This window comes from Bombyx mandarina, chromosome 15 (assembly GCF_030267445.1).
Source record: "Bombyx mandarina strain Sakado chromosome 15, ASM3026744v2".
In the NCBI taxonomy this organism is placed as follows: Eukaryota; Metazoa; Arthropoda; class Insecta; order Lepidoptera; family Bombycidae; genus Bombyx; species Bombyx mandarina.
Window position 1 is genome coordinate 14,829,086 of NC_143221.1, and position 12,336 is coordinate 14,841,421.

General features: G+C 38.2%; 1 protein-coding gene across 2 annotated transcripts in view; it reads right to left on the reverse strand.

Moving 5' to 3' along the window:
• Positions 1-11,954, reverse strand: part of ace1 (acetylcholinesterase type 1) — a 74,458-nt gene extending 62,504 nt beyond the window's left edge. For both annotated transcript variants that reach the window (XM_028183665.2, XM_028183664.2), the window contains exon 1: positions 11,808-11,954. The gene's annotated coding sequence lies outside the window, so the exon portion shown is untranslated. The remainder of the gene's footprint in view (positions 1-11,807) is intronic.
• Positions 11,955-12,336: the final 382 nt, after the last annotated feature.

Here is a 12,336-nt window from a genome sequence, read left to right on the forward strand (position 1 = left end):
CTAATTAGTGTTCAATAAATAGTTGTATTGTGTTTACTAATGGAGAGTTTCGGAATCCAACACCAATTTTAAAAATTAAATTTCCTACGCTAATTTTTAATATGTGCTCACATATTCTCAATTACCTCTAAAAATTTTCCCTCAAAATTATAATTAGCGTAATTACTGGTGGTAGAATATTTTGTGAGTCATCACAGGATATTTCTGCCGAGAAACAGTAACACGTTTGTGACAGCCGCTGTATTGTCCAAAGAACCTTAGAGCTCGTGTTTTATGGTGGGTGGCGGTTTACGTTATAGACGTCTACGTGCTCCGGTAACCACTTGACACCAGGTGAGCCGTGACTCATCCGCCCATTTAAAAACTAAAATAAAATTAGTCTCCAAACTATAGCAGTGACCATCGTCGATCGTGCAAAAGAATTAAAAGCTTGATCCCGTTTGGAAACGAACAAAATAAAGTTCAATGACTCGGAACGTTCAAACGTCATGTTATTTTCCGCTTATTGTGTCAAATGCAACGGATTTGATACAAATCAGGTCAGTGATTCGAATTTTGGCACGGCGCCACAATACCAGGTAGCATTATGTAGGTAGGGCCGCACGTTGAGCGCTAGTTGCGACAAAATATGCAGCAACCATAGCGATAGATATTTTCGAGGTAGGTACTAGTTTCTATGCTTAGTAATGAAAAAAAAATATAATATAATTATGTGCATGGTTGGCGCTCAACTAACACCTGCGGTCCTCGTATCAGGAAGATGAAAAAACAAGTGACACAAAGTGCCTCAACATATTGAGAGAAGGTTAACCCATTGAGTTTCTCACCGTATCTTATCAGTGAGTCGCGATTCCGGTCCGGAGTTTTTTTTTTATTGCTTAGATTGGTGGACGAGCTGACAGCCCACCTGATGTTAAGTGGTTAGTGGAGCCCATAGACAACTACAACGTAAATGCGCCACCAACCTTGAGATATAAGTTCTAAGGTCTCAGTATAGTTACAACGGCTGCCCCACCCATCAAACCGAGACGTATTACTGCTTCACGTCAGAAATAGGCAGGGCGGTGGTACCTACCCGTGCGGACTCATAAGAGGTCCTACCACCAGTAATTTACGCAAATTATAATTTTGCGGGGTTGATTTTTATTACACGATGTTATTCCTTCACCGTGGAAGTCAATCGTGAACATTTGTTAAGTACGTATTTCATTAGAAAAAATTGGTACCCGCCCGCGGGATTCGAACACCGTTGCATCGCTAGATACGAATGCACCGGACGTAGGCCACGACGACTTCAAGATTCTGCGATGCATTGCTAGGGCTAATGTTAGCAAATTCTCCAAGTTAGAGCCTTTCTTTTAACGAACAACTGCGATACCAACCTTCATACCGGAATTCGTATCTGCTTCGCGGCCTAACACTAACAGTCCACGTGATGTAAATTTAAATCCACCTTTTCTATTTAGTTACGAAACCGTTCAACAAAAGCCTGTGCAAAACTTCGATTCGTAGTTATAAGAGCATACCACGATCCCCAAGCTCCATTTATATTAGTGAGGCGTATTGTTAAGCGCCACGGCTCGGTATCAACCTCTTGCCCATCTAAACCGGTATAACGTAGTGTTACATCTACAACTTCAGGTTATCACTTAACACCCAAATGCCACGGTACGTCTGTTCGTTTGAGGGATTGAAAAAACCAATTCCATTGAAATTGTTGAGCCAGCTAAAGTTTGTAGCTTTACTAATAGCAAGGTCATTTACAGCCTTGAAATCGCTGACGGATCCAGCCTAGCTATAAATACGTAAGATACATCATGATTAGAAGGTACTTCTTACAATTAATGATTACAAATGATTTGACTAAGCCATTAATGATCTAAGGTTTGTTTGTCTTTCGTGGAAATAATTTATCCTTCGAACGCCATTCCAAAAGTTACCTCCCGTGCCACTCGCGAATCACATAGGCTTGGGCGCTGATGTATCCGGGTACTTAGTAAACCTGTTTCTGTTTGCCAGGTTGGAAAGGTCACCGAACCACTAGAAATCCCCAGGAAATCCACTCCACTAGGAATCCCTTCCAAAAAAAACCTTCGATGACAAATTATGCTGGTATTTTTTCTATGAGCCCTCATATTCGATTATTTGCATGCTAGGCAAATTGTGTTCACGAGTGCTCACATCAAAATTTCCTACATAAGTTTTGTTTTAATAGACGACCAGACTTGAGCACGAGAGAGCCGTATCATTAAGAGACACCGGAGCGGCAGATAGAAAACTCAGTTAGCTACAGTAATCTAATAAATAATACCATCTGTTTTATGAAGTGTCCGTTAAAATTGTAATGAGAAGGAATTATGTTAAGCCTCCTAAATGTCAGAGGGTAGAAGCCTTTTAATTTGCATCGCTAAGGCCGTAACTTTTTTATAATGGGGAAAAATGTGCTAAGCATGCCGGGAATTAAACATTTCTCCCCTAAACGAGAGGAAAGCGTTGCAATAAAAAATCTTATAACCCTAACGATGTTCTTTAAGTCCTTTTAAGCGTTGAATAACAATTTCGCTGGCTTAGGTGGGACTCTGAGCAGAAAGACCGGCTGCTGTTAAGCATGGGTCATTGGATAGTAAATGTTCACTTTAGGACGTTGAGGCTAAATCTCACAATCCATTCGAATGACAGCAATAGTAATCTACAAACTAGAACACTCACCTTTTGTAAACAGAACGTGTATAAAGCCTAATTAAAACTATGATTACGATTATGATTAATCTCGTGTTTATTATTTTCCTTTTATTATTTTATTATTATTTCCAAGGTTTTTGTAATTTTTTTTATTGCTTAGATGGGTGAACGAGCCCACAGCCTACCTCGTGTTAAGTGATTACTGGAGCTTATAAACATCTACAACGTAAAAGCCGCCACCCGCCTTGAGATATAAGTTCTAAGTTCTCAGTATAGTTACAACGGCTGCCCCACCCTACAAACCGAAACGCATTACAGCTTCATGGCAGAAATAGGCAGGGTGGTGGTACCTACCTTGCGGACTCACAAGAGGTCCTACCATCAATTTGAAATACTTAAATAGTCACGAACAACTAAGATTATATGTACGATGACAATTGAATATTTTGCTAGCTACCGTCAATTTTACCGTAAAAAATAAATATTAACGTTTCTTTTCACACAAAGATTAACTAATAACAATATATTAACAATATATATATAACTAACAACAATAATCTTGAGCTCTGGCAGTTTGTTTGAATTGGGTTTTCATCTTCGTGATAAAATAATGCGAGTTATTGAAATATATTATGATGTGTATAGTGTGTATGTAGTTTTTAATAAGTATTTTTATGTCGACGCTTTAGTTTGAAAGAGCCAAACAACTGGCGATGTTATCACTGTTATGACTGCCATGTGTTTTTTTTGTATTATGTAAATAAATTAATATAAAGCATTTTATTCAGTTTTTGAGAATAGTACACATAACTAAAACTACTTTCACGATTTATTCTAGTTAGTTAGCATTTTTGACTGAACATCGTCCGTGATCACGAAAACTGTAAAGGATTAGAAATGTTAAAACTAGGTACAAATATAATGACAGTAAAAAAAACCTCGAAATTAAACCGTAAAAGTATTATACTTTTAATTACTTAATTTATCTCATCTCTACAAAATACAGCATACGTATCGTAACGAAACAGGCATGACTGTAGAAAAAGACAAAACGGTGGAATCGACGAACTCAGAGCTTTACAAGCGGTTTCATTTTATTACACGAAGCCATTCGCTCAACATGGGAGTCACTGGTGGTAGGACATCTTGTGAGTCTGCGCGGGTAGGTACCACCGCCCTGCCTATTTCTGCCGTGAAGCAGTAATGCGTTTCAGTTTGTAGATTATTGGACAGCCGTTGTAACTATACTGAGACCTTAGAACTTATATCTCAAGGTGGGTGGCGCATTTACGTTGTAGATATCTATGGGCTCCAGTAACCACTTAACACCAGGTGGGCTGTGAGCTCGTCCACCCATCTAGGCAATAAAAAAAATGTAAACACGGCGACTTAACCACGAGGCCTTTATCTCAATTTCTAATAATAAAATTTAATCATAAACGACCTGGTAACACGCGTGTTCTAAAACTTATAATAACAACACGCTTCACCCAGCTGAGCGATGCGTGGGCGGGTACAGAAATAAAACGAGAGAAAATGCGGCTACCAGTTCAAGGACCCGTAGAGAAAACAACAAACAAACTTTGCGAGACAAAAAATTAATAAACAATTAGCCAAAATCCATAGACATTATATCCATAGAGATTGAAATCTCAATTAAATAGCATCAGGGCTGTCACGCCCAAATTTTTTACGTGGTCTTTTTATTTTATTCATAAATAACAATGCAATGCTGGACTACGATGTTACGCGTTGAATATTAATTTTTATTTCGTTATGCCTACGACTTGTACTATTAAAATTGAGACCTTACAACTCGTGTCTCGAAGAGAATTGCAGCATTTACGTTGTACCTAAATGTATCAATGGGCTCCGGTAACCAATTAACACCAGGTGGGCCGTGAGCTCGTCCAGCCATCAAAGCAAGAATAAAAAACAAAAAAATACTACATATATGTACATGCATATTAAATACTCGTATATATTGTATAGGTATTGCTTCATTTTAGTGTTTAATCTTAATTTTATAATGCCTGTAATTTTATTAAGTGTTGTAAATGATATTCTTATTTCAATAACAAAAAAAATTATTACAACATAATACAATAAAATTACAACATATATTCTTCAGAGAAAGTGTGAAAGTAGCCCCGGTAAGCAACAAATTAAAGAGCGGACAGTTAGCGTGGTATTGACATGTGATGCGTACTAGGCTGCACTAAAAGTATCGGGAATGGAATATTTCCACTGTTCCTGTCATATTAAAATCTTTTTAATTGAAAACTCCTTGGTTTTAAAAATCGAATACCATTTATTTATTTAAAAAAAGATTCTCGGTCTTGTCACGAGGTTTTGTCAAACTTGTTTAGTCGTTGAGAAAATGGAATTGACTCGAGAAAATTCAAGAGCGATGATTTATTATGACTTTCGAAGTGGTTTAACACAAAAACAGTGTGTTGACCGGATGATTTCTGCATTTGGAGATGAAGCCCCATCCAAAACCACAATTTATCGCTGGTTTGCTGGTTGGAGTTTCAACGTGGACGTGTCAAGCTCAGTGATGATCCCCGTCAAGGTCGTCCAAAAACTGCAGTCACCCAAGAAAACGTTGATGCTGTGCGTAAGCTGATTGAGGAAGATCGACATGTGACATACCGCAAAATTCAGGCAACTTTAGACATTGGCATGAGTCAAATACAAATAATCTTGCATGAACAATTAGGTGTTAAAAAGTTGTTTTCCCGATGGATACCGCATTCGCTCTGTGAAGAGCAAAAAGCGGCTCGCGTTACTTGGTGCGTCAGAACTCTCGAAAGATTCCACGCAGGATCCTCAAATGCTGTATACAACATTGTATCAGGTGACGAATCCTGGATATACGCGTACGAACCCGAAACAAAAAACCAGTCACGAGTTTGGGTGTTCGAAAATGAGTTAAAGCCAACAAAAATTGTTCGTTCACGGAGTGTTGCAAAAAAATGGTGGCCACGTTTGTCTCCAAAACCGGCCATGTTACGACTATTCCTCTTGAGGGACAAAGAACGGTTAATGCAGAATGGTATGCTAGCATTTGTTTGCCACAGGTCGTTTCTGAACTCCGTAAAGAGAACTGTAACCGCCGCATCATCCTCCATCACGACAATGCGAGTTCTCACACCGCGCACAGAACAAAAGAGTTTTTAGAGCAAGAAAACATAGAATTATTAGACCATCCGCCGTACAGCCCCGACCTAAGCCCTAATGATTTCTATACTTTCCCTAAAATAAAGAATAAATTGCGTGGACAGAGATTTTCATCACCTGAAGAAGCTGTGGACGCCTACAAAACGGCCATTTTGGAGACCCCAACTTCCGAATGGAATGGTTGCTTCAATGATTGGTTCCATCGTATGGAAAAATGTGTAAAATTTCGCGGAGAATACTTCGAATAGCAATAAATACATTTTTAAATAGTAAAGTTGTGTCACTTCGTTAATTCCCGAAATTTTCAGTGCCGCCCTCGTAGAGAGAAGATGCATGTGAACTAGGAGATGTATGGAAATGGTAGTGCAAGGTAGAAAGGGAAAAGGTCGACCGAAGAAGACATAGATGGAGTGTGTGAATGACGACATGAAAGAGAGAGGAGTCAGTGTTGAGATGACGGCTGATAGAAGAGGAATGGAAGAGAAAAATTAGCTGTGCCGACCACACCAAGTGGGATAAGGTGGAGAAAAAGAATAAGACATACATATCAACGCTTGAAAGGCAAATGTAACTAAGCGACAACGCGTGAACTTTATAGTAGACTAATAATTTAAAGTTGAAATACCTGAAAAAAATCCATTTTAACGAATCTAGCTGTAGGATTAAAATGATTTTAATAGACCTAGAAATATATTTTTTTTGCAATCGAATATGTTTATTGCCTATATAACTGCTTTATACATAAATAGAATATATACATATATACATAAATAGATAATATATACATAAATAGAAGTTGTCGTGGCCTAACGGATAAGACGTCCGGTGCATTCGTATCGAGCGATGCAACGGTGTTCGAATTCTAATGAAATATGTACTTAACAAATGTTCACGATTGGCTTCCACGGTGAAGGAATAACATCGTGTAATAAAAATGAAACCCGCAAAATTATGATTTGCGTAATTACTGGTGGTAGGACCTCTTGTGAGTCCGCGCGGGTGGGTACCACCACCCTGCCTATTTCTGCCGTGAAGCAGTAATGCGTTTCGGTTTGAAGGGTGGGGCAGCCGTTGTAACTATACTTGAGACCTTAGAACTTATATCTCAAGGTGGGTGGCGCATTTACGTTGTGGATGTCTATGGGCTCCAGTAACCACTTCACACCAGGTGGGCTGTGAGCTCGTCCACCCATCTAAGCAATAAAAAAAAAATATATATATATATATAAAGCAGTTATTGTCGCTTAGTCATGTTTGCCTTTCAAGCGTCGATATATTCTTTATGTTTCAAATATCTTGACTATGGAGAAAACAAATTCTTCGGCAATAGGCAGGGCCAATGCTGATTAGATGATAAACGTGACCTACATAAACCATAAACAATATTTACAGTGCCACTGACCTTTAAATTAAAAGGTCGACAAATAAAAAGCCGGCCAGTTAAACGATTCACGCGCACGACGAATGATTTGTATGTAATGGTCCAATTAGGACCAGTAACCCGGGTATTGCTAACAATCTTGCTAAATTGATAACTGCACTAGCTTCTTTCTATTGGTCAGATATTCTTGAAGATTTATAGGCATACGAGGAGGAAAGGGAGAATAGATAAAGAGAGAGAGAGAGAGATAGAGAGAGAGAGAGCGAGAGAGAGATAGAAAAAGAGAATAGAAGCAGATAGATTTATACAATAGGCGGTCTTGTCACTAAAAGCGATCTCTTCCAGACAACCCTTTAATTTAGAGAAATTCTGCAAAATATAAAAATATAGTAGGTATGTTGCGGTGTGCCATTGACAATATATTATTATAGAAAATATAAAAAAAAATGATATATACCGTTTACAAATATGTAATTTGAAATAACTATTTGATTTATATACCAATATAAATACTTACATATTATTATACTTACATACATATAATAAATCAACAGTACGGAAATGATAAATGATAATGATACAAATAAACAACACTAAGCAGATAAGTAATATTCCTTCACCTTTCTTTTAAAGCAGCTTAAAGTTGGAGCAATTCTCACTGCACTAAGAATTTTTTTTAATGAAAACAATTAGTGTGGTCTGGATTGTCCTAAAGTACCACAGTTCAGGACCCTGACATGGTCAATCGGTCACATAACTTAAATGACGCCATTAATCCCAAGACGACAAAGTCTCAAATGTATTATAACAATTGTTAATAATAATAATAATAATAATAAACATTTATTCCAAACACAAATTAAGTACAAAAAATAAATAAAAAAGATAACAAAAATAACGAGGCTTGGAAACGGTTACCGGCTCAGCAATGCCTAACAGTAACGAAACAATCGGTACTGAGGCGCTGATCTTCCGCCGGCACCTGCGGAGTGACGTTCTATTCTTCATACCAGACTGTATGACTAGTTCCCAGCAGGCTAAAAATATTTACTACAATCAGTATGTGAACAGTCCGTAGTATTATCTAAATCGTACTGATTCTCATTTCCGCGTAAACAGACTGAAAAATTACCGATACGGACGAAAATCTCTACGTAAACTCCAAATAGAGTTCGACACCAAGAAACTCATCATACCAATACGCAATAAAAACGGGGTGCATTGATAGAAAAGCACAGGTCGGAGCCACTAGAGATTTCTCGTATCCACAACGCTCCTTTCTCCGGGGCTTTCAGAAAGTTCCATCAAGCTTCTACTCAACGGTCCGCTGTATTTTGATCACGTAGCGCGGAAGCCCCAACTTAGTTTCGGGAAACGAGAAATCTTCAAGAAAAAATCCACTCCGATACGGGTGATTTAAATCCTTACACGTTATAAGAATATTCTGAATATGTCAATTATAATACTGGTGGTTGTTGTTGTTTTTAATTAAACTAGTGTTCCCGCAGTAGTCGAAATTCGACTTTAATCAATTGAAATTTTATGTTTAAACATTATTATGGTTCTATTGTCAAATACTAATAAACTTATATAATATAATCACAGATTTCTCCAAAACTACACTATATATAAATAATAATAAAGACAAACAATATTCATCTATTCTCAATTTGACCACAGACTTTAAACACTAACAAAAGTTTGACAATTGACAATAAACAAAGAGTATATTTATATATGTGTTGTTTCAAATACATGGTAGTGTGTGTAATGTTTTCTTTATTGATTTAATGTATCTTTTATGCATTATTTAAAAAAAAATAGCATTGTGCACTTTTCTCTGTATTCTCTATAAGTGTGGAAAATTTCATACTCCTCCGTACGTGCAGTTTTCGTAAAAAGGGATACAAAGTTTCTGCTTCATATTAATATATTTTAGAAACATTAGCTGGGTGTACAGATTCGTATAAATAAATTAGTATGGAATTAATATATTACATGAAACTGTTATTAACCAGAATATACCACTCAGCTAATGAATAAAACGCCCTATTTTTTGAAATCGAGATATGCGTTCCGTATAAGGAAAAAACGTTCGTTCGTATCAAGCGATGCAAATTTGCCGAATCTCGTAGACAGATACCAATTTTCATAAGTAAATACATACTTAACGTGCGCTCGTGAATCACTTCCACGCAGAAGAAATTAGATCGTATAATAAAATTAATCTTCCATAATATCTCACTGGTGGTAGGACCTCTTGGGAGTCCGCACGGGTAGGTACCACTACCCCGCCTATTTCCGCCGTGAAGCAGCAATGCGTTTCGGTTTGAAGGGTGGGGTAGCCGTTGTAACTATGCTGAGAACTTAGAACTTATATCTCAAGGTGGTGGCGCATTTACGTTGTAGATGTCTATGGGCTCCAGTAACCACTTAACATCAGGAGGGCTGTGAGATCGTCCATCAATCTAAGCAATAAAAAAAAAATTCTATGTGAACATGTTTCTGATGGAAAAAATTGTACCTTCCAATTTCAAAGGTGAAACAACCCGTTACACAGTCTCATGTCGCTTGAAGTGTCGACATCCAAATTTTGGGCTTAGGTCAGTGTTATGCATTATTCTTTCAATATTTCTAACTTTCTTCTTTTCTACGTTATCCACATGCGCTTATCTAAGTCAGAGGTTTGGAAAGGAGTATAATCTATATATATAAAAATGAATTGCTGTTCGTTAGTCTCGCTAAAACTCAACTGGTCTTAAACGATTTGTGGAAGTCCAGAAAAGGTTTAAAAGGTAGATAAATATGAAAATGCTCAGAATTAAATAAAAATAACAATTTTGTTTTTCCTTTGATGTTTCCCCCGTCGGACGGATTCCTTTTGTTTGTTTTAAGTTTATTTTATACAAAAGTTTTTTTAGTCTTTTATTTATCGATTGAGGCACTACGAAGTCTGCCGGGTCAGCTAGTTTTAATATTTTTTAACACGTTGAACGCCATGGGGCCCACCGATGGTTCTAGCGGCCCAAAAACTGGGAATCAGTAATTTTTATCAACTTGAGATTTTCATTCTAAAATTTATAAAACGCGATAATTTCCACGACAGATGAAAATTTAGCGACTTTTACCGTCTAGTTTTTAAACATATTTTAAAAAGGCGTAAATTTCTTTTCGTGTTTGATTTGTATTACACAATATATTCCAGATTATTGTTTATGTTTTTAAAGTTAGCGTAATGTCAATCTAATATGACTATACATACTCGTATGTGTCGGGTTACGTCAAACATCAAGAATGAAACCGAGGCAATAGGAATTTATTACTATATATTGTTTTTTATTGCATAGATGGTTGGACGAGCTCACAGCTCACCTGGCGTTCAGTGGTGGACATCTACAACGTAAATGCCGCCACCTTAAGATATGAGTTCTAAGGTCTCAGTATAGTTACAACGGCTGCCCCACCCTTCAAACCGAAACGCATTTAGTGCTTCACGGCAGAAATAGGCAGGGTGGTGGTACCTACCCGTGCGGACTCACAAGAGATCCTACCACCAGTAATTACGCAAATTATAACTTTGCGGATTGGATTTTTATTACATGCTGTTATTCCTTCACCATGGAAGTCACTCTTGAACATTTGTAAAGTACGTATTTCATTAGAAAAAATAGTACCCGCCTGCGAGTTTCGAACACCGGTGCATCGCTAGATACGAATGCACCGGACGTTTTATCCTCTAGGCCACGACGACTTCACGACTCAGAAGAATAAGACTTATTTATTATAATTTTCAAATACATTTTCTGTAACGGTTTCGCTTCCATTTTGTTCGGTGGCCGTGTCACATAAATTAACAGTCCATAAAGTGTCTGAAAAACAGTTTCGCTTGACGTGTTCGGAAATTCAACTGCTATGACTCCAATCGAACTATTCAAGAATGGAACTTATAACGAAGCGGTGTCCGTATTCTGTGTCCATTTTCAGCTGTTCTTAGCATAATGAAATTTTTGATAATAAAAAATAAATCGAAAATTATCGCAGCACAAGTACACGACCTCGTTGAAGCCGAAACACGGAGAGCGACACACCGTGAAAATACGCATACGTGCAAAGTACACAAAACGTCCGTATAAAATATTCAGGGCTGAAAAAAAAAATCGGTCCGCCGGAAACAAAGGAGCCATGATCCGTGCACGGAACAAGGTCGAGGCTTTTAGGACGATTATGGCGAAATGACATGTAGCCAGGGCTCAGGCAAAACCGCGCGCACCGCCTACCTGGGACCTTGCCATGACCGTGAAAAACAAACGGTTCTGTGTAAACCGAGGAAATTCATGAAAAATACATCCGGAGCTACGCTGCTACGAGTGCTACGAAGCTCTCAGCGAACCGTAGCAGCGTAGCTACGACAAAAATTAAATTACGACTGTGTCGATAAACGTAGCTTTTATTTAGCGTACCTCCTTCCACGTTCTAAAACATGCCTAACAATGAATTTGTCTTCGCAAACCAAAAAAAAAACAATAAATAAAATCACGTTTTCGAAAAATGAACAACTTACCAGATATAGACGTCTCGTTCGCACAGATTGAAGGTCGGAATGTCAGCTTTTTTTAAGGGTACGTTCACACTCGCGGCGGCTGCGGCAGGCGGTGGCGACTGACTGACTGAGCCCGGCCGGGAGCCCCGCCTCCCTCGTGCCGTGCCACACCCCCGCGCCCAAGCGGATAAACAACGTGCATTGTGGGCTCGATCTGTGGGCCCTCTCTATTGTACACACACCACTATCCGGCCGACCCCTCTCGTTAACATCGTTTCCGTTGCACGATCTGTACCAAATCGGATAATGTTCGAAGTTCAAAGCATTCAATGGTTTAGAAAATAAATGAAATCGACGTGTTCGTATTGAGTTGATATCAGATGAATTTTCCGCTCAGATAGTGGTCTAGCGTTATAGATTTTGGACTTAACTCTCGCAGCGCGGATCCGAGGAATGGTAATGTACGACAGTTACTTATAAGGAGATTATTCCGGTGACGGTGACCCTATTCGAACAGATAATATTTGATATCGTATATTTCAGAAGGCTT